At 39.8% G+C, this 23,386-nt stretch overlaps 1 long non-coding RNA gene across 6 annotated transcripts in view; it reads right to left on the bottom strand.

The window, feature by feature from the left end:
• The window catches only part of LOC125182190 (uncharacterized), a 100,005-nt gene that overhangs the window by 12,151 nt on the left and 64,468 nt on the right, over positions 1-23,386 (bottom strand). Inside the window, exon 1 of one of the 6 annotated variants that reach the window (XR_010831783.1) lies at positions 17,437-17,978. The exons of 4 other annotated variants lie outside the window; for them this stretch is intronic. This is a non-coding gene — a long non-coding RNA (uncharacterized lncRNA). Of the gene's footprint in view, positions 1-14,780; positions 15,443-17,436; positions 17,979-23,386 lie in introns of those variants that run through there. One more of the 6 variants, XR_010831782.1, reaches the window with a different exon arrangement.

Raw genomic sequence — 23,386 nt, 5'->3', positions numbered from 1 at the left:
AGAAAAATATTCCCAGCTTCTCTTCAGAAGGGGAACACCAGCCAATGAGCATATTGCCCTATCAGCTGCTGCACTGGATCTCAGTAATAACCCCAGCTCATTGCCCCAGAAACCTTTTGTCTTTGTGCTTTTTCTGACAAAACAGCATTAACAAATTCTACAATTTAAAACCTTCGAGAGTTTTTTTTTCCCCCTCTCTGAATGGGAGTTATCTGGTGCAATGTGTTTACACAATATAATCAACAGTAAACCCTAACTAGGGTAATCCCAAGAAGAGGAACCTGATGGTTTGGAACAGATTTAAAATAACCAGAAAGGGCACAGATCTGACGTGCAATGACATATTCCAAGTGCTCTAAATACACAAGACCTTTCAACCCATTAGAAATGATAAGCTTCATCCCACTGCATCATAAGAAGAAAATAAACCACACTAACCCTAATGCCTGCAAATAAAGCAAAGCATCGTAGCTGCTTTGTCAGAACTTGTATGACCTTCCTCTCTATAAAACATGCCTCATAACAATGGTGGGGTTAAGAATCAGAAGTAGGATACAATTTACATTACACAAAAATAAACTTAGAGATATTCAGCCACTGAGATACTAATTTCCTGATGTAAGTCCCAGGCAAAAATTAGAAACTGTAGTCCATTACTGCCTCAGGACGGTGCCCCTTGATATGCCTTATTATAAATCCCAGGGTAGCGCAGCATAGTAGGCTGAAAGAAAATGTTCTTGATGATGTACTGGAAACAGATGACTCTCAGTACCCCAACACTAAACTGAAACATTTTTCTATGCAGAATACTGTGGTTCTCGTAGAACCTGAGATAACTATAATGACTCTTTAATTATTAGCTGAGACTTATGACAAAATCTTTAGTATGACACTTTAGTAGTGTCATACTAAAAAATATTTCCAGGCATATTCACAGATGGCAGGCATATATCTAACTGCCTGTTAGTACAAGGACATGCAGAGGAGCATGTCTTGCACTCTTCACCATTAGAAAGTGATTGAGACGATGTCCTAAATTCCAGTGGTACAGCTGGAATGGATGTATATGTAGGACCCAATGCATATGAATCATCACACCAGCCAGATCCTGACCCTTCACTCAGTTTTTTCAGCTCCTCTTCAGGCAACATTCCCATTTACATTAATGTGACTACTTTCACAAGGGAAGGTCATAAGCATAAGAGTCATTGCACCGTTCCTAGAGGCAGATCATGACCCTTAAGTACACATTTATTGTAGAGCTGATAGGTAACTCATGGTGTAACACAGCTGATTGAAGAAGACATTTTTTGGCAAAAGAAATTAAGTGGAGTGAATTAACTTTATGGATCGAAACACAGTAAAGCACAGGAGGCCTACTGAGGAATGGAAGTACCGATTATTGTGTGTTTCTGCTAATGAGAATCTAACATACAACTTGCACAAGAACAAGCTAAAGCCTCCATTACTCAGAGGAGATCAATTCATGTCATTGGGATTGTTTCTAAGGATGGTGGTTTTAGACAATTTAGAAAAGTTTAGCTGAAACTAAAAACTCTCCTTAGATTTTAAGGACCCAAAGGAGTTATGTATAACAATCCTAAAAAGACTTCCTAAAACAGCTAGGTAAACCATCTGTAACAAATGCATATTGCCAAAGTAAAAGCAACCAGGGAATCTGGCCACATCATGGATTTCGAAGTTTCAGCCCAGGAAGATGGAAACACCGAGGAACTATCTGCCCAGCTAAGCACATGTAGCATGGCTTCCAGAAAAGGCTAAAACCAAAAGACATTGGAACTTTCCGGACATATTTTTAACAGTTGGGTTGGGAACAGAACTGTTGAAGTCTTAATTAATGCTGTTCCTCCTTATTCTGCAGCTATGTACAGGTAGTGTATATATATGTTGCGGCAGTACTGCTCTTAGGAAGGGAGACTAAAGCAGTGCTTCCAGGGAGTTTTGGAGTCTGGTGAAAACAGTTTTGTGCAGAGAGGGATTTGTCATTTTCAGAAAGGAACACGATATATTTGCCGAGGATGCTCAGCTTTGGAATGAGAGGGCAGAAGAGACAATGAGCATGCAGTTTGGCTGAAGGTATACAGCGTGATGGACCAAGATTACACTTCTTCCCTTGGCTGCACCTGTCTCCCAGCTTGCAGGCATCTCCAACACCAGACCTTCTGGCCTTTCTCAGAGCAGGTCTCATCAATAAGGATCTGAAACTGCCCACAGAATCCAGTGACTCATCCTATATAATGACTCAGTGTTGCAAGCTGATGGAGCTTAGCCAGGCTTAGCAAGAGTGGAAAGTTTTTAATTTTTATTTTTTTTATACATAGACTTTTAGACATAGATTTTTGAGACTAGTGTCTCAAAGATTTTTGCGACTAGTGTCTACCCCTCTGCTTACAGATCCCTGTTTAGAGCCCACTGACCATCAATTTCACAGATCTCACTGCAGGGTGCTTCAGTTCCCACAGCGATTCTATTCCTAGCATGTGAACAACATATTCAGAGCATTCTTCCTTGGGGACGTCCCTCAGAGCATATGATGTTTTTTAAGCAAAAATGGGGATCAGAGTACCACAATCAAACAATCAGATGTGAACTTAGGAGACTGTCCTTATGAGGAAGCATGATGTAGGGAAGCAAGCCGCTCATTTTAGAACCAGAATGTTTATGATACATGTGTTGCAAGGCAAAAGTCTGCACAATCAGACATTGGGTAATGTAGGTTCAGTGGAAGCTGTGCTACCCACGTCTAAACATTTTCCTCACTATTACACTGCAGTAGTTTTGTTTTCCACGGTCAGGCCTCCTGGAAGTACAGACAAGTTTTGTGGGATAGATTGCTGATACTCACGCAGAAAAGCAAGACCACCAAACCTTTGCACTTGTCAATATTTGTCCTCCAGCCGTTGGTGACTAGTGGCTTAACACATTGATTCTTGTTTCCACCCTCCCCCTGTCTTCCAGTCAAAATAAGATTCAGTTGCCCAACTGAGGGGACTAGAAAAAAATCAAAAAAATGTTGCCCAGCCCCAGCCTCCAAAATATTCTTCATTCTCACAAAGCCCTTTATATCCAAATACACCCCAAGCTTTTATTAAAATAACAAAGACAACAACAATGAGGTCAAAACAAAAACAACAACAAATCCAGCAAGGACTGTGATGTCTATTTTCATGGCACAGACTTAGTGTTTCGCCTGAGCTCCCACAGGAGATCTCTCCTTGACCTGGAACTGGAGCCCAAGGCTTCCAGACTCTCACCTCAGTACCCTGTTGTCAGCTCGGTCAGTACAACCTACCTAGCTCTTCCCCACCCAGCTCTTGCCTGCAGGTGTTTGCACCCAGCTTGTAGCTTTTCTTGGCAGAGGTGGGAAGGGGAGGTTCAAGCAGCATGCTTGGTAATGAAATATCACCTCCCGCATCTCTGACTCGCATTGCACCAACTTAGAGGAGCTGCCTCTCACCACTTCCACTTAAGTAAAAGCTGAAGTAAACACAAACCAAGTTTGTCCTGTGTACGAGCATGGCCAGCACAGACATACTTCTGCAAAACAGCCTGGCAGGGGTCAAAGACCTGGAGTTTGACTCCTTTGACTGCCAAGGTCAGGCCAGCTGGCCACCTCACCCACCCAACTTAGCATTTATCATTACAGATCGTGTCACTCCTCTTTATGAAGAAGACTGTTTTTTAAGTTTTGGTGGTGGTGGTGGTGGTGGTTTTAGGAAAAATTCTTTTCCTGGCAAAAAGAAACAGACCTATAATGCACAAAGGAGTCAAGGTTACATTTCATGCTAGGCCAGGGTAGGACCCACCAACAGTTAAAGTTCAATTTACTCAAAGAATCTCTGACAGAACACAGTTTCAGTTTCACACTTTGTAACCCTGTATTTGAAAACAGAGAGAGAAAAAATAGCGATGGGAAGGGGAAAAAAGCTGCTCGAGGAGTTTTAAATTCTTTTATGGTGTGAGTTTTCTGCCAAGACTATCCACAGGAAGAGAAATGAAGGACAGACATTTATGGTGAGGTAGTGCCTCTGCAGACTCTCCCTTTAGAAAAAATTGGCTCTGCCAAGAAGTCTTAGCACAATTCTTGCTTTATGGCAAGATCAGGGCAAGATTACAGCAAGATTACAGTATGTTCCTTCAGCTCAGGAGTCCCAGTTCGTCATCCTGGTACTGCCAAGAGATCCTGTGCAAAACCTCTCCCCTGGCCCACAGACAGTCCCAGGTGTTGCTGATGCTATCAGACAGTCACAGGAATAGCAGGGGATCAGGTAAAATTCAGTGTGTTAGAAGCCAGAACTTGAACTCAGAACAATCATCTTCTTCCAGAGTATCTCCAGGACTGGGCTAGAGCAGGACAGACTTTCAGCCTAGGTTTTTTTTATTCATATGCAATCACTTGCTTACTTAATTGTCTGTCACAGTTACCTTTACAAACCCACTTACACAATCTTTTAAGCAAGTGTAAACCAAGAAGGCTACTTAATTGTTCTAATGAAAATTTTCCTCCAATAAAAAATCTGATCTCGCATCTGAAATGTCTTTTTATTTTCTTTTTTTCTTTCTTGAAAACAAAGAGTCTTTCAAAGAAAAAAATGTGAATTTTTGCTGGAAATATTTTTTCCCAAGTTTAGGCAAAATAAATTTACAGATCAGTGTTTTGGCTTAAAACTTACCAAGATCTGAGGCTTTGGGGGGATCCTTTTACCCCAAAATACCAAAATACAAAGGATTGTGGGTCTTTTCCTTTGCCTATTGTTTTCAAAAGTTCTTTCATAGAAATCTCTTACAAACTTGCCACGAACACAATGCCCGTGAGTATATCAGTGGTATCACTCTGTGAACTACAAAGACATTACTATTCATAGTGTTAAGCTTACAGCTTTTAAGATAGACATCTTAAACTAGAAACAGAAAAAATTAGCTAGAAGTCCTCACATGAACTGCAAAAATCTGATCAGGTAGCAGAGTGAAACAGCCAAGTTATCTGAAGTGGCAGAAAGCAGTTGGTAAGGATCCAAGATGATAGCAGTGCTTCAGTTAAAAAACAAAATACCTGACCACTTGAGCTGTTACAAGATATTGCCAAAATAAACCACAATTATTTATTCAGATGATGTTCCTTGGCTTTCCTTTCAGGAAAATTGCCAGAAAATAAATGAAGTATTCCCTGAATCAACAATCCAGAAAAGACACTTAAAGAAAGGTCTGAAGTTGGAATATGCAACACACTCTGTTTAACTAAGCAATATATTTAGGGTGAGACTTGTTTTTCTTTAACTTGCTGAGATTGCTTTTTAACATTTAAAATATAACAGGCTTACTCAGAATGAAAACAATTAAATAGTGCAGTGAATTATGCCACTAACAAGAAAAGGTACCCAAATAACCATTTTATTTCTTTCCTCTTCAATTTCTTCCTTTCTTATCAGTGTTACTTGGCCAATTTAGTCTTCAGTGATTTTGCCATATGATTTATTATACACCAGGGAGAATGAAGGTGGTCATTACCTTTTAACTGTCTGGGTTTTTTTTCCTTGTTGTTGTTGTTATTCATTACACATACCTAAGAGGCTGGGTTCTGACTGTGATAAATATGAATAAGGGGTACTGGTTTGGGGTTTATCAGCCACCACCGATGTGGTAAACCACACAATATCAAAAGCTGGGCAGCTGGAGGACAAGTACCAGGTGCTAACTGCTGCTGTGCATGGGAAATGCATGGGAATACCGGGAAGACTGACTTGCCTTGGGCCACCCTCTGGCAGATGGGCACCCGTGGAAACCAAGTCCCCTGGCCTTTGCTCTCAGGATCCAGTGCCTTTGTCAGAAGTCAGACAAGTACAGGGGAGGCTGTGGGAAGGGGTGGTTGTGATGGTGACAACCACGGGGAGCCCAGTGGGGAGGATGAGAGACAGAAATATGCACTGCATCTCAGGGTATAAGACCCGTGAGCCTGTGACATGCCTGCTTGTAGTTGCCGTGTGTCTGATGCTGTGTGGTTGATGTAAAACAGCCCCTGAAACAGGAAGGCAATATTGCCCGTTGCTGTAAGAGAAACTGCTGTAAAGTTAACATACTTTCTAGCTGAAATCATTTAACCGATGCATCTCAGAGGACAACCTGTTTCTTAATGCCTAAAGCCTGACTAATGCAAAGCATATGAAGGCAAGCTAAATTACAGCCTATCCTGTCTATGGCTTGTGTGTTAGTTACGTAGATTAGCTCATACCTACAAAAATAGCGACACAACTCTCTCCCCCTACCCTTTTCCTGAGGTGGTATGTACCTTCGGCACGACTGGTATAACCCTATACATGATTTCCAGTAACTGCCTGGTGTCAAATGAAGCTCACAAAATTGTCTCATTAAACCTGGCTAAAATTTGTCTCTAAAGCACTCGAAATGAGGCATGAGCCAATTTCTCTGTAAAAGACCTATTAACAATGAGAGAAAACATGAATAGAGAAGTTTTGAAGAACCCTAACTTGCTTTCTGTTGCCAAGGGATACACTTTCTTGGTCTATCCCCATGTTCTCAGTAAATCTGACTCACAAGAAGTCTGGCTTTCAGTAAATAATGAAAGCCCTATGCTGCTGGAAACAACGTTAAGAAGGGATAAAAATCAAATCAAATCAAATAATGTGCAAATTAAACTTTATATACAGAGTTCTAGGCACTAGGTATGGTGCTTTACTGCTGAAGGTCTGTCTATAGGCTTCATAATGCACCAGGAAAATGGATGTTAAGACAGACTAAGTGTCTTTATTCCATTTGAAAACTGGTGATTACATCAATGTACTCCCCATTCTACCAAGCCCAGACAGCTCCTTGCTATTTGTGTCCCTCTTTTTTTTTTTCTTATTTTCTTTTTCTCTGCAGCAAATGCCACTGCCAAATATCTTTCTCCCACGATATCTCCCTGTTCCTCTCACTTTTCGTAACCTTTCCTTGTTATATGGAATGGTTTCAGAGACACAGAGGTCAAGGCCAGGACCTACCCAAGTGACTTCCACTTTTGGATGTCTCCATACTGTGTGCCTGAAACAAGTGACATGTTGGGGGTGGAGTTTTTAGTTCCCATGATGTTCAGAGAAAGCTGCTGGTGGTCAGAACTTCTAAAATTAGGAATTCTTCTAAAAAATTTCACTAATCTGATTCAACCCAAACATCACTGTGGGAAGCAATTCCAAAGTCCTAATGTTGGCTTTGGCATTTTCTGGCTGGATTACAGAGGAAAGCCATAACCTCTTTGCTCCTCCATTGCTTACTTATATGCTTACCTATTTTGTGCCTATAATTGCAAGATCCTCTCCCTTTTTGTGTTTGTTATGCTCCCACTAGTGTGACCGCTGGAATGACTGGCTCTGGATTTTCTAATACATTTCAATGAAACTATTCACATGGGTGAAGATATTCACAAGTTCAGAGACTGATCTTAACCAACCATTTCAAAATAACTTCACTTATGGAAGCTATGTAATGAAAATGCACAAAATGTCTGCATTTTAAAACCAAAATACAGCATATTACATTATCACTATATAATTGGGATATCTGATTAACTAGACTAGTAAACAGAACATCCAACTTGATAAAAACATGACAATTATGCAACTCATTATAGTAAAGGAGGAAAAAATACTGAGTCGGGTTTTCAACATCTGTTTACCTGAAAACAGATTAAGGGAAATCTTCCCACTGTTTTCAGTAGGTAGACTGAAGAGCTATTAATCCTCTGACTCACCAGTCAGTAAAAGGTCAGTGGCCTTTTCATATCAGCACACTAACAATTATTTTCTAACAAAGTTAAAAGAAAATCCCCATTGGGGCAGGATAATAAAAACCGGAAATGAAATGTGAGTAATAGGGGAAGAAAAAAAAATTAAACAAGCTAACGTTAACACGCAACATTGTTTTTGATTATCACAACACAGGTGTTACAAGAGGGAAAAAAAGTTAAAAAAAAAAAAAAACTAGGATAATTTTTTAGGCAAACACAGAAACTTTCTTATAAGTCCTCTAATCCAATTTATCCCACCCTCACTTTTTTTTTTTTTTGGTCATTACAATTGGTATTAAACTTCACGCTAAAATAAATAGTTACTCTGAAACCCTGTGTACTAAACCCTGTAGTTCTTGTTCAAGCAAAAATTCCCACTGACTTCGGTGGAAATTGCATTTGATCAACTTACTTTATATTCCAGATTGCTGCAAGTGGAGCAGCAGGGAACTTTACCAGGCAGAGGAAATCTGAGTTTAAAAGTGGTCCATCCCGCTCTTCCTAATGCACTGCACATCTGCAGAAATACCCGTGCTAAACAGCATTTTGTTCATTTAAGTTAAAACATCTCTCAAGCTAGGAGTTTATATGTTTTCTTCTTTGTTGCTGTAACGCAGTCTGGAGGAATGGATGCGTGGGCTTAGAGAACATTTTATGTTACATGTAGTTAATTTAGCCATGTTTGTTAAATAATGGAGTTTTTAATGTAAAAGGAGTGCCGGTGGCTTAAGAAAAATTATCCGTGAGCTGTTTCTCTTTACTTTGTCTGAATCTGACTGAAACTACAACAGTAGTATCAGTGCTTTTTAACTGGATCCTGCTTTGGGTTTCAGAGCAGACTGAAGTGTTTTATTTTTTTTAAGACCCCATGCCCAGTACTGTCTTGAAGTTCCTACCTAGACAAGCCACATTGGTACCTTCCATTTCAAAACAAGGAAAGCAGTATTTTAAGAAACAGGAATTGCTCTTATCAGCTTTTGATGAAAAATTTGACCCACTGGATGAAAGGTGGTTGTTGACTTAGGTTGACAGACATTTTGCTTTTGGCTTAAATAGAGTCACCAGGTCATCTAGAATCACTCTCTCCAGGTTGAAGGGCTGAATCCAACGGTTCCTTATCTGTACATGAAACTTGTACCGTGCTTGCTGTTGGACACCAGAGACAGTCATCAATAATTGGAATAATCTGTTGCCTATTTTGAGGTAAGTGACTTCTGCATTCAAAGGTCATGATTACAGTAGCAAATAAAAGCAGAGAAAAAATTAAGAAATTCACATTTTCTCAGTAAGCTGTGCTACTAAATTTAAAAACTACGCTTTGTGCCAAAGAGATTTGCACAACTACACTAGGAGGAAAAAGGCTGAAACATATATAAACCATGTAACACTTCCTGAGTGACTTCCACATCTATGAAGTTCTATCTTTAGATCTTAGATGTTTCATAAATCAGAAAGAGGATGATTAATCACTAGCCTTATCTCCTTCAAGAAGGATCACAAGCACTCTTTCCATACTTAAACAGAGTCTGACGAGCTAACCGTTGTAACTCAAAGGTATGGGGGATCTCTGCCGCTGAAAGTGGATTTAAGGCTATATGCCTGTGAGAACTCTCATGTATCCTTCTCCCAGCCAGAGCGCTTTTGTCGTCTGAGCAATTTCCTGTTCACTTAATTATGCTTTATATACCGACACCTCGATGTGAGCTGGTACTCACTACCTAGTGCTTCTATCACCTACTGTGAAATTACTGCAGTGCTGCCCTTCACAAACCTTGAAGTACACTGTCCTACACATACTGAACCTCAGTGGTTGACATTACAGCTTGAAGATTTCATTTGCAACTCAGTGGGATGAAAGGTCTCATATAGTTGCACAGTGACATCTTACTACTGTGACATTCAATTGGGAAAAGACACACACAGAGAAAACATTCACCTGGATACTTGATAAAACTATCAAAGAACCCAACGGGGTATCAAATTTCTAAATAATTACAATTAGGAGATTTACTACCATTCAGAGAGTGCTGCAACTCTGTTGTCACAGTAACAAGGAGCAGCAGTACCATTGCTGAACCAAATCACATTTGCAGTCTCCCAGCGCTGTATTCAACAGAATATATCTGAATGCTTTCCATTTGCTAGCACATGAAAGAAGCATGTTAACTTCAATAACAAATAGGTAGATCTCATCTCATATTTAATGTGAAAGCAACATGGTAGGAAAGTCATGAATGTGCTTTTTGAAATATAATACACAGCATATTCTCTAATGTTCTGCTGTGATTTAGGGCAATTCAACATTAATCAAACTTCAGAACTCTGGTCATTCATTTGCAAATGTTTTTTTGTTTGTTTTGTTTTGGAATTAGGAACCATTCAACAGGTTGCTATGGGAAGCTTTTTTTTTTTTCAGCTAATCCAATACCTTTGCAAAATTTTCCAATGGTTTATTGGAAGTAGAAAATAAGTCTTAAATTAAAGAATCTACATGGCTGGCCTTTTCAAGACAGACAAAATATTTATCCTCATATATAAACTTTAACATGTCATTTGCCTTGGCTTTAAATTAAAAAAAAAAAAAAAAAAAAAAAAGCTAACTTCCTCTTAAATCTATCAGATAGTTGCACGGAAAAGAAAAGCGGTAAGAACGCAAAAGGAGGAGGAATCCCAGCCTAAAGGTAGAAAGGTGCTGATTCATTTCTTGTCTCTGCTTGTGTCACTTCATTTTCATTGCTTGCTACAAATGCACAGCTCAAAGGAGGAATGTTTGCTGCCTGTGACTGGTTTTCGTGCTGAGTCATTGCACCACCTAACTCAGAGATCTAGAAACAAGTGTGTTCACTTTGTAGCCTGGTCTACAGGATGAAATGGAACTGACTTTGAAAATATGCTTTCTCAAATAGGTACTGAAAGTGGCTCAAGGGTGCATAAAACCCCCTCAAATGTTTTCCCATGCTGCTTCAGAAAGCATTTGGGGAACTTCCTTTACTTTAGAGAAATTTATCTTTTCAACTACCATTCCTTACAGCATGCTCATAAAAAAAACTTGCAGAAGCACGTGAAAGTCCTCTGAACTGCGTACGTGCTTGCTAAGTACTGTTTAGATAAGGCTTGCTCCAGCCAACCACGCTGTTTTAATATCAATGTGGATGAATATCACTGACAGAGCACCACCTAGCCCTACCCCTGCTGTTCCTAGCCACTGAAATCTCCCTGAGTCCTGTCCATCCAAGGTGAAAGCTATGTCCCAAGGCAATAAAAATCATTACAATGGCCTCAGGTAGACATGGATTCAAGAGTCCATAAGAGAAAGCAGCTGACCTAGTGTGGTCACATCTACTGCACCAGACCAGTGCAGCCCAAACTTCACTTCAGACTCCACAGCTGAAGTTTCCTGCAGGCTGGAGCTAGGTTCACAGTCACTTTCTAGGCTATTCACACCTACGTCAATTCTTCTTGGTGTTCAAATATGAAGGGAGAAAATATCACTCTGATTACTCCCCAGGTAAGTTGCCTGCTTGTTTTCACCCACCATATTTCAGCCTTTTCCTTTCAATGTTAATTAATCACAATAACCAGAACACACTACAGAACATATTTAAGATGATTTTCCATGTTTGGGCACATGCAGATCTGATGATTTTTATTATTACCCTGCCCAAGCACTCCAATGTCCTTCTAAGGTATTTCACCCCTTTAGTTTCTTCACACTCTAGCAGTAGACTTCAGCAAAATGTAATTTCCCTTTCTGTCACCTTGCCCTCCCAAGTCACCAGTTTGGTGTTAAAAACACCCTGTACCAGTTGGCAGGGCAGAATATGCACTCCTGTGCAGCCATCTCAGCAATAACGAAGCTGCATCCAGTGCTATTGTAGCAACAGCAGCTCCAATTGCAAACAAGTTTGACATGGTTAGGGCGAGGAGCAGTCAACCAATCCAACATTTGCACAGATAAAATGGAGAGAAAAGTTTTGCCATCTGGTTTCATATCACACAGCACTACCCTGAGATTTCAATCTTGCCTATAATCTTAAGGTCAATTTTAGCTGATGCTTTCAAATTGGACTCTTAAAGAGGTGACTTGCAAAGAACTGTTCAAACATCACATTCAGTGCTTGCTAAGTAGTTCAGCCCAACAACTCAAAAGTTAAAAATAAAGTCCTAATCATACAGAAAAAAAAAAAAAAATCCGAAGTCCATTGTTAGCAGGGAGAGGCAAGCACAAACAGCAGTTAGCAAATGCTAAATAGGACATGCAAAAAAACTTCCATCACGTAAACAGGGATAATTATAGGGTTACAGAGAATTCCCACAGAGTAGCAGACAAATTTGAAAAGTCATATTGCTAACAAGGACGACTGCCGAGAGAAGACCTCTTTCGTGCTAGAACAGGAAGGTGGATAAGGACAGAAATCACATGTCAACTGACTTTTAAAAACAGCACAACAAACATGCAGTAGCATTGCAAGGACAATGAAATGGAGCTAAACAAATACTAGTTTGCATTTAAAATTAGGATATCACCAGAACTGGTAAATGCCATTTCTGGCATTCAAAGACCCATGACAGTAACCATGAGGACTGACTTTGGGGCACTCCAGTACTGACCCTAAAACATCTACCAGGCTCATCAGGTAGTCTTGCTTCTGCTTTTTTAGAAAAGACTTTGTAAGTCTCCACCATTATTTGTTAGACTAGCAACAAGAGAGAGAAGAGTTCAAAGTCAAGTTCCAGAATACAGACAGAGAGCAAAGGCATAACTGTAAAGACAGAAGATGCTATAAAGACAAATTAAAAAAAAAAAAAAGTAAAGAAAAGAAGTAGGAAGAAATGCTGGAGCTTGCTTCAAAACAATAATAAGTGGGAAAGGAAATGTTGTATATTGGTATGTATTTTGATAGGCTTATTCTCTGTATAGCTATGTAATGTTGTAACTCTTAATACAGCAACACAGAAAAGGGAAGTATGGGATGTAATTGCTTGGGCAGAGTTATGAGGTATGCAGGCATACGTGAGCTCTTGCACACAGACCAGAACAAACACGAACACTTATTGTTGATTTGATAAAGAAATACAGCATATTTTGCAGTGTGCGCCAGCCAGCTGCCAACTCACTGCTAAATTGAATGTGCCTACAGTCTCTACTGAGTGGTCTTGCTGCCCCACACAGTGTCTGAACTGCTCATTACTGGCATTTCCAGAGAATGAAGGAGATCGCAGTGACTAGAGAACAGTAAATGCTCTTGTTAATCTATTTAAGCATTCCTAGTTCACCCCTAATGAGAATATCTAGGTGACCAGGATCTGACTAGGGGTCACATACCAATAAGCCAAAGGAGCCTCTGCCTTCTCCCTTGCTTGACTTTGGAAACCCTAACTTGAATATTAGTGGTGCTTTCTAATTCTTAATAAGAACTCACAAATTTGGAAGAAGGCCAACAATACTGATCATGAAATTTGGATGGGAAATTTCGCAGATATCGCTCTGCGACTTCCACTCCTTCACTGGGGAGTCTTCTTTGGAAAAGGCATTAGGAACATAGGATCACTGGTGCAGCCAGTATAATGTGGAGGAGTTTATTTCCAACAGAGCTACACAGGCTTATGCCAACCGTTTAATGCCTGTCTTTTCTTCTTGGAAAATATGGGTATATCCATTTATAAGCAAGTAATGGCAAGGCCCCAGAAGCAGGCAACCTTGTACCTACAGGCCTGTGTTGTTGAGGAGGCTCCTAGGCCAAGTCAGGGGTGGTCTGATAGCTCCAACTGCGTTTGTACTCTGAAAAACATGGTTTGTTCTCGCAGGCAGTGTTGGACTAAAACTCAGAACTGTGTGTCTGCCGTTGCAGAGAGAAAGAATCCCGAAGGGAATGTTTGCCAGCAAAGCCCCTGTATTCCCCCATTATGTGCAAGCACGTGCCTTCTTCAGCTTCTGACATCGCATCATTTCAATTTCCTGCTGCACTCAGGGAAGAATATTTCTGTCAATCAAACTTCAATGAGCAGTCTCATTAGTGCTTAAGGTCTTTTAAACAGCAATGAAGGCAGGTGGGTCAATATAGAAAGCATTATGAGAGGACAGAAAGTTTAAAGTATTTCCATTTACAGTTGACCTGCTTTAAGGAGAAGATTGGACCAGATGACTGACCCAAGTGATTCTATGATTTGTGTTTTTCTAACACTTTCTCTCAAGTTTGCACTCAACCATTCATGTGTGTTGGAGTAAAATGGAAAGAAATGGTATCAAACAGCAGAATGATCTTAGAAATATGTTTGTCTTAGTTCCTCTCACTAAGAGAACATTTTAATACATTAGTTAATTCTCATTCTTTTTGCCTTATCAGATAAAGGGTTTATGATAAAATTAAAAGCATTTCTCTATGGACCTGGATATAATTAATAACCTACACTATAAGTAACCTGAAAAAACTTTCCATCCTGTCTCTCAAAAATTGTGCCACCCTTTTCACAGCCAGAATACAAAATACTATGAGATGTCTGTGGTAACTGAGTGTAAAATATAAGCATATTAAATGTCTCTTACCTACATGAGAAAATATAAGAGAGGAAGAAATGAAAAACCCTATACTGGGACAAATTCAATTAATGAAAAACAGTCTAAAGCCCCTGGAAGACAGTCATCTGTCCATCAGATCAAAGTGTATCTCCTTCTCTAGACAGCCCCCAGGAGCATTAAATGCTTTTGTCTTTTATAGGTCACTATTTTTTTTTCACATATTTGTAATAATTTTAAACAAAATGTATCAGTTGTGAGATTACTTTTTTTTAATTATTTCAGCTAGTTTATGGATGGAGTCCAGAAACCTGTCTCTCTGCCTCTAAAGTTCTAGTCTCATTACACAGCATAGTAAAAATAAATCATGATTTGCATTTCTCAATAGCCTTTAAATAACTACAGGGAGTAAAGCCAAACCCAGCCTCTTCATTGAAATAAACAGCTTGCATTTTCACATACCCAGATTGCTTCCCCTTTGTGTGAAGGATAATTTCTGCCTCCTGATTTCCACCTGGCCCACTGCGCAACTTACTACCAGCCACATTTTCTCCCCAGTAGCTCACGTAGTAAGTGCTTTGAGTCAGCACGTTCAACCACAACAGCAAACTTTGATAGGATTTCCTTCAACCTCTAAACCGTTTAGGCACGTATTCAGCTCATGACTCAGGGTGCTTATCTGTCAAGCGAAACTCCCTCTGGGATGTGAAGCACCATCATCTCAATCACTTCTCCTTTTCCTCTGAAAAAACAAACAAACATTCAGCACACTTCTGAGTCTAGGTCCTTCCCATCCCTTACCCATCCCTGGCCAGAGGCAAGCTCTGGAAAACATGAAGAACACAGGCACAATTGTTCTCAGCTTCTACCTTGTGCTCATTACATTGGCAAAGTTTGAAACCATTTGCTCTTGTGATTGTACTTTTAAACACTGTCGTTCCAGAATATCAGCACAATTGCAACACCATTCTTCATAACAGGCTCCTACCTCCCATTTTGGCATGCTGTTGTTCAGCAAACTCATCACCATGTTCTCATATTTGTTTGGTGGAGTATAAGACAATCACTCCTTACAAATAAAATATGTCTTCAAAAGGGAAAGTTCATTTTTCCAGCTTTCTTTTTTGAAAAGAAAGCTCCATTTTTCACAATATAGGGGAATCCCTCCAGACCAGTGTGAAGTAGATTAAAAGAAAACTAGGTATAAGAGACACTTAAAAAGAACCGCCCATGTTTAAGCTACAGAATTTAACATGGAAAAGAAATGAAGAAGGAATGAAATTATCTCTAAAGAATGACATATGTTCCTTTTTCTTTTTCTTTTCTTTTCTGAAAAACAACCCGGATGAGGGACACCTGCACTTATTCATAAGGTAAGTAAACACAAGACAGAGAAGTCACCTGCACACAAATGTTAAATTGTGCTACCTATTCTGGGATAGTTAAGGTGACATTCTAATGTAGTTATTCCCATGCAGGCAGAAGAACAGAACAAGAGTGGTATGGGGTATGTGAATTCACAGTGGGTTTTACTTGCTTAGATGTTTTGATGAAAACCTCAATGCTTCAGCTGGAATTGCTTCCCTGGTACCAAGATGTGTAGACAAACAACAGTAAGACAAAAACAGTAGACAAAATCTCAGTAAGAGGTTTTGAAGGAGTAGAAATCCTGAACCACTGTTTTTCTGTGACTGGTCTGTCTTTGACAACCTCTTCCACTGGTATTCCTCCTTTTGTAAAATGCTACTCAGCCAACGTAATACCAGAGGAATATCAGATGCCATGGCCATATTTGTTAAAACACAGAATAAAAAGTTAGTTTTTCTTGTAAAGAGTTAGTTTTCTTAGTCAATGGAATAGCTTGGCTATTTTTTCTAAGATAGCTGGCCGAAAGAAAGAAATAAATGAAAGAAGCTATCAGGAAGAAAGCCTGAGTAGATAGCAGGGACAAACATGCATGAAGAGAGATGTACTGTGGATAAGAAAGCAGAGAAGTTTAAACTTCAGAGGAAGCTGAGGATAAACCTTGTGAGAGCAGTAAGAAAGGAAGTTTCTATACGTGCTTAGAATTGCACCTGCTAATCTACACAATGCAAACCCACAGGAAGTGACTCAGTGGTCAGAGCCTGACACACAAAAGAAAGCATCCTATATTCCAGGAAAAGGTATTTGGCTTATGTGTGGACATAGTGTTTTTGTTCAGGTCTCAAACCACAACTGCATTTAGTTGTGTTTTTCATATGCAACAGTTGCCCAGTTCTAACTTACTATTTTTAACTCAAATCACCAAAGTAGGAAGAAAAAAAAAATTGAGTCCTTTGCAGTCCCTTTGTCTGCATTTATATGAAGAAGGACCAGAGCCATAGTGCTCTGAGCACCTAATCCAGCCCACTTTCAATATGTGTCATCCATAATCACCATCCATAATGTGGCAGTGAACAAAAATGAAGAAAAAATCATATTTGGTGTTCCAGGCCAGGCATGAAGTGTGAAGACGATACTGCTCACACTGGAAGTACTTAGCGTCACACATCCTTTTTATACTTATTGACAGAACAGCATGATAATATAGTGCTGTTTTATTTGCAAAAATGAACGATATACAAATCCCAAGGACTAAGAAACATTTGGCCATCATGGCTATGGAAACCCACTAAACTCACAAGACAAACCAAAGAGATTTCAGTGCCTAATTCTCTTTGGTTCCTTGAAACGCTGTATCTTCTAAGGCTTTAATGGAGAAATGACACAATGAATTAGCTGAAATAGCTCCTGGTTATCAAAGTTACTTCAAAGTCGCACAGGCTGCCATATACATTTAAGACAAGACTGGAATTTTCATCCAGACAGCCACTTCCCTTTTACCTCAGAGCCCCTGATGCACCACCTGGAAGTCCTTGTCCTGGGGACTGGCTCGACACAAGGCATGGGCGAATCAGCAGTTAGCAGAAGGCCACCTTTATCCTACCTACCCTGCAGATTTGCCCCAAGTGCCAGTTGGCAGAGCTGTAGCTTGTGGCCCTCGAGGTTTTGTACTAAAAGGCAGAAAATTTACAGCTCTTTTCTTGACAGATATGGCAGAAACTTAAGGTTTACATACCAATCATATCTTACTCACCTGAATTTCCTCTCTGGAAAGAGTACATTCAGGCTTTCTGAAGCTTTGCACATTGTACATAGACAATTAGAGGTTCTTGTAAAGGCTCACTGAACTGTATTTTGAGTTGGTGTTAGCCCTGAGGATGATAACTAGTCACTGTTTTTGTAAGACGTGCAGAATGTCAGGGGACTATAAAGAAGTGTTGTGTTCAGGAAGTATACGATGTGACTAATAGAGGATGACAAGGGGTGTGGTTATCATGAGATATTTGCCTCCCTTCTGTGCCTTCATGAGAAGTGAAAAAATAAGTACATCCCTCCTCTCCCTGTGTCTCAGCAGCATGATAATCCACTTAGAACTAAACCTCAAAAAGTTATCATCTTGCTCTTATTAAAAGCCCTTTGGGAGCAGTTTCTCAGTAAGGGAGTTTCTGAATTACTGTTTCAGCTGAGTAATGCTGGACACAGAACTCAGCTTACTTCACAGTAAACATTTTATGAGAAAGATAAGTAAGTTCTTGACAGTAACTACGCATTTCAAGCAAGCCTAAAATTTCTTTGGTGTTTGCTTCTGAGGTCCACAAGTAGGATGGGTCACTCCTATCTGACTCTTTCAGGGGTACTGCTCAAGTCCCAGACTCTCAGCCTTGGTGCGAAGTCTCAAGGCAGGTAGCAATAAGTGTGCAGTCAAGAAGCCAACTGACATCTGCACGTACAAGTTTTTTTCTGGATGCAAAGGCAAGAGGAAAGGGGCATACTGCTCTGAAGTGACAAGAAGAAATGAAAAACAGGGGAACTGGGAAGAAGAGCACTGTAGGGATTTTAGTGAGGGCATGAAGAAAAGTGTTGGATGGAACAGGAAGTTTAATCAAAAGACGAAGGACTACTAAGAGAACGAGGCATACAGAGAAAGTAGAATGAGATGGACTTTGGAGTTGGGAGAAAAGGAGCCCAGAGCCTGAAGGATGAAGATCTGGTGTGAAAGAATTGAAGAGTAACTTTGGTAAGAAATGGAAAATCCATGAAATGAAATAAATGGAAATGAACAAACTGTGTCTGATTAAAAAAAAAGGGGGGGGAGGGGTGGGGGAGAAGGAAAGAAACAGGGAAATAGAAAAGAAAAAAAAAAAAAAGAGAATAAAAAGTTGGAAGAAAAAAGGAAAAAGTAGTAGAAGAAGAGTTTTCCCCCATTATTTTTTTTCCTTTTGTATATCTCCCAGAATATCTCACAGTGAAATTAAAGAACTTCTATTTCCCAATGGAAACAACTACTTAAAAGAAAAAAAAAGTGTAGTGTACAGAACCCAAATGACACCCCTCACTCAGTTCCAGTCCCCATTCCCCATGAGTGACCCTTCATTTCCACTACATATTCATCATGCAGACTCCAGTCTAGACAGATTTACACTTGTAGGCATCTCAGAGTATGAAGTACAGCTCAGCTCTTCAGAACAATAAAGCCAACAAATTCATTCATTCCCAGCACTCCCTGTAGATTTTACATAAAGATTCTGCAGAATAAATCAGTTTGTTTTCTTCTCATTGCAACATCAGGAGATTCTTAGTGTGTGACAAAGCCAGGAAGCAGTTGGTGGCAACAGACAATCACATCTGCACCTCTCTCCCTCTCATAGCTTGTGAGGGAGAAATTCTCATCACTATCATCACCACTCATATTTTCACATCTACGTTAAAAAGGAAAAAAAAAAAAAAAAAAAAAGCAGATGCATCTATATAACTTACCCAGCTGTTGCCAAAAAACTCAGACACAGCAGCTAAAGGGCTGAGCTCCAAGGCCTCAGGCCTATGAATGTGACAGCGAGCTGCAAGATTAAAACGTTGTCCTCAAGGTGAATAACTGTAACTTCAAAACCCTGATAATCATCACCTTCTTGGGGTTGGAGACTGCATTTGTAAGGGAGATCATGGGAAGTTCCAGATCATGGAGGACCCTGGGGGACAGGCAGCCTTGTAATTACAAAAACAACCTACTCCTGCTTCACTCCTGCAGGGAGCATAGACCAGGCTTTTGGGATGTCTCTGCTTATCTCCAGTAAGAACATCCCATAACAGGGTATGGATTCTGAGCAGTGCCCAGGTGACAACATTAAGGTAAAAGGGCTACTTTGGAGTCAGAACAATGTACTAAAACCTGCACCAACACAGCTTTTTAGACCATTGGTAGCATTCCAGCACTTTCTTCCATACAATATTAGCAAAGCACTCCAGAAAAGATCAAATAATTATGAAGTGAGGCTAACTCCTTCCCACCTTAATATTTTCTCCAAATACAGACTGGTCAGCATTCACTGGAGCAGAAACCAGGTAGGAACAGTATTGGAACCATACCCACCACAGGAGATTAACCCCTAATGTGAGGTACAAAGAGATTTCTGAAAGTTCCTCCAACTGGGAACTGATCAAAGATAGGGGCACAGATGATAGGCTGATTCTAGGACATCCAATGACCAAGTAGCCATGAACTGACATGTGTTAAATACTTAGGAGACATGCACATTCACACTAAAATCACAAAGAACTTAATTTGCAATAGCTAAATATAAAGGGAAAGATGTACTTGTTTAAAAATTAAAAGAGAAAATTATTTCCCTACTTTTTATAGAAAATGCCTAAAACAAGGCATTTCTATCAGACTTATTCTTGGGATCTGTGTTTAGAGCACCCCGAAATAAAATATGAAAACATCAGTTATTAAGGAAAAATTAACTCAATGCCAGGGGTAGGCTGAAACAGAAATGGTTTAGAGGTAGAAAACCTACTTACAGAACTGTGCCACAAGATACTGATTGATCATATACTCAGATATCTAAACACAATATGACACTATCGTATTATCTGGAAGCTCTCACTGGCACAATAGACTCATGAGGTATGTCCTAGCGACCTGATTAGATTGTAGTCCTTCAATAAAATATGGTATGACACAGCTATTCACCTGTGCAGAGTCACACAGACTTCAGAAAGACTCCATGAAATGAAATTTATTATGGGACCAGACCTAACTAATCATCTGATGATTGTGGTGTGCTTCAGCTAGAAAAGCAGCTGAATTATATATATTCCCATATAAATAATCCAGTCTTCTTGGGAAGCACGTTGTGAAGAGGATCTAAGTTTTGACAGAGCCGGGATGGCTACTTGTGTCCAGAGACACGAGGCATCATGCATTTTTAAAAAGTGTTGCCAAAACCTGCTCTCAGGTCCATTAGGCATGGACAGAAATGAAAATTATGTGCCTTGTCCACATCTTATAATTGATAGAGAAGTGAAACAGAACAGTTTTGTAAGTGAAAGAGAAAGAAGGAAAGAAAGAAAAAGAGAAAGAGAAAGAGAGAGGCAAAAAGAACAAGCTGTTGTTTCAAATAGCAGACACTGAGGGTTGAAACTCAGCTCCTCTGAGGCTGACAGGGATTTCTGACCCTATGTATCTCCAGTTCCTGGAAAGTCCCACCAACAAACAGCAAGAACACATTCCCTCTGATAAGATTCTGTAACGTAGCAAATATTTATCTTTGTGACCAACAGTTTCAGCTGTTTGTTTTATGATGTTATAGAATACTTGGCTCTGCAGCTGAATTGGGACAAGGTGAACAGCCTCACTGCCTGAGCACTAACATGTTCTCATTGCATCACATACCGCTCAATTCTCCTCCATTTGAGTCGAGATCCCATTGAAGCTGCTGCCAAAGCACATGGAGGGGCTGGTGGCAGTGCTGAGTGTAAAGGTTGAAGGTAGGTTTCACAACGTCACCACTAGTTTGTTCATCAAGAACTAATGGGGAAAAAAGGGCTGTTTCTTAAGGTACCATTTGTAATGGCGTCAATTGTTATAACATCCATTGGGACTATAATCTGAACTTCAGTACCATGGTTGGAAGCTCTGGAAGGCAGCCACTACAAGGAGGACTGGTGGAAAAAAGTCTAAACTGGATTTTTTATTATTTTTTTTTCATCAGAAACAGCTTTTGATTAAAGGACTGATGAAAACATATTTTAAAGTGTCAAAAGGTGTTGAGAAATGGACTGAGTTTGTAGCAGCTCTGTCCTACTTCTACTGTGGCAAAGTGCAACTGTAACAAAATCGAAAGGCACAGCAGTTGTCCAGTACTGGTGTGAGGAGGTGTTCACACGATCTGGGATACTGTCTACTCTACAGAGCTAGTGAAATTGTTCAGGAACACACAGAACAGGCTACGTAACTGTTAATTCATGTTTTTAGAAACGTTCTTCCATGCATGCCATTTCCTTACCTAGGTAAAGGTGCAAGAAGCAGAAGCCTGAGGTAACATCATGTTTAACAAGCTAAATTCCTACTGTGAAGTCAGAGATGTGATTCTTACTTAAGGCACGCAGCTCCATGCATACCTTAAAGTTTTGTCATAGTTCATATTAAGACTACTTTTCTTCAGGCTGAATTCTACAGTGAAAAAATTTCAATCAATAGTTACATCACTTAGAGTTGTTCTACAAAGATTTGATTGATTGATTCATACAGCATTGAATGAAATCAGGAACATCCCTTAAGATAAGAGAGACCTGGCCCCCTTATTCCCCTCAGTCTTAGTTGTTCCCATTTCTGGCCAGAAAGAACAAACCATTTGGTTTATTTCACAATTTAAGCTCTGAAAGCTTGCAAAATCTATTCCCTCCACAGAAAATGTATCAAGAATTAATCAGAACCTCATAAATTTAAGCACTTCTGGGGCTCTAGATTTAGCCCAGTGAAGAATAAATCATTCTAGTTTGGGATGAAGCCAGCTAAAAGGTATTCCCCAATAACAGCATCTCTCTTGCTTCCACAAGAACTCTTCTCCAGGTCACTGTTTAGCCTTTCTGGCTGGGTTTCCTTGACAAAACCTTTGCTGTAATAACACACAGACAAGAGAACATGATGCCATCAACATAAAGAGTGTATTATCTTTACAAAATCATAGAATCATTAAGGTTGAAAATGACCTCCAATATTATCTGGTCCAACCATCCACCAACCACCACTATCACCACTAAACCATGTCCCTAAGCACCACATCCAACCTTTCCTCAAACACCCTTAGGGACAGTGACTCCACCACCTCCCTGGGCAACCCGTTCCAACACCTGACTGCTCTTTCTGAGAAGAAATGTCTCCTAATTTCCAACCTGAACCTCTCCTGGCACAACTTGAGGCCATTCCTTCTTGTCCTATCACTAGTTATGTGCAAGAAGAAGCCAACCCCCAGCTCCCCACACCTTCCTTTCAGATAGTTGTAAAGCAGACACAAAACTCTCTCCTTGTCACTTTTCAAAATGATCACTTTTCATTTTCAGCCTAAAAATTCCCACTATTTTTCCTAAATTAGACAAAGTTACAGTGTAAGTCAGGCCATGACACAATATCTAAGACTCTATGTTAAATAGCTTGCTAGTCCACTACATTTTCCTAGTACAGTTAACATTGCAAATTAGTTCAAAACTCTTTCTCTGCAACACCTGCAGATAAACATGGGGGTGGTGGTGGTTAATATTTAAAATTACATTAAGTGTTAGCAAAAAAATCCCAAATTATGCAGAACTAATCTGACTCTGCTATAAATGTAGGAGTGAAGACAAATTTCCCCAAAACCTTGAGGTTCAGCTTTCGTTTGAATCCTAAAACCTTTATAATGACCTCATATTATGGTAGAAGTAACAGACAGTGAGGAAGAAAGGGATGTGTACTTGGGACTCAAAAATCACCTGATTGTTTAGGTATTTCTACGTTTTTTCACTTCTTTGCCATCTCCAGTTCCTTTATTACAGAGCATTTGAGGTCAGCCATGTCTCGTGGTTCAATGAGCACCATTCCTATTAGCTATTTTGCCCAGGTTAATGCTTGGCTTCAGAACGAGTCTCACTCTAAGTTGTTTATCACAATGACCGTGATAACATTACTTTGGCAGTACCTGTGGGTTATCATTTGCTTTTCCAGT

This window comes from Anser cygnoides, chromosome 5 (assembly GCF_040182565.1).
Source record: "Anser cygnoides isolate HZ-2024a breed goose chromosome 5, Taihu_goose_T2T_genome, whole genome shotgun sequence".
In the NCBI taxonomy this organism is placed as follows: Eukaryota; Metazoa; Chordata; class Aves; order Anseriformes; family Anatidae; genus Anser; species Anser cygnoides.
This window is presented reverse-complemented; position numbering and strand designations above follow the sequence as displayed.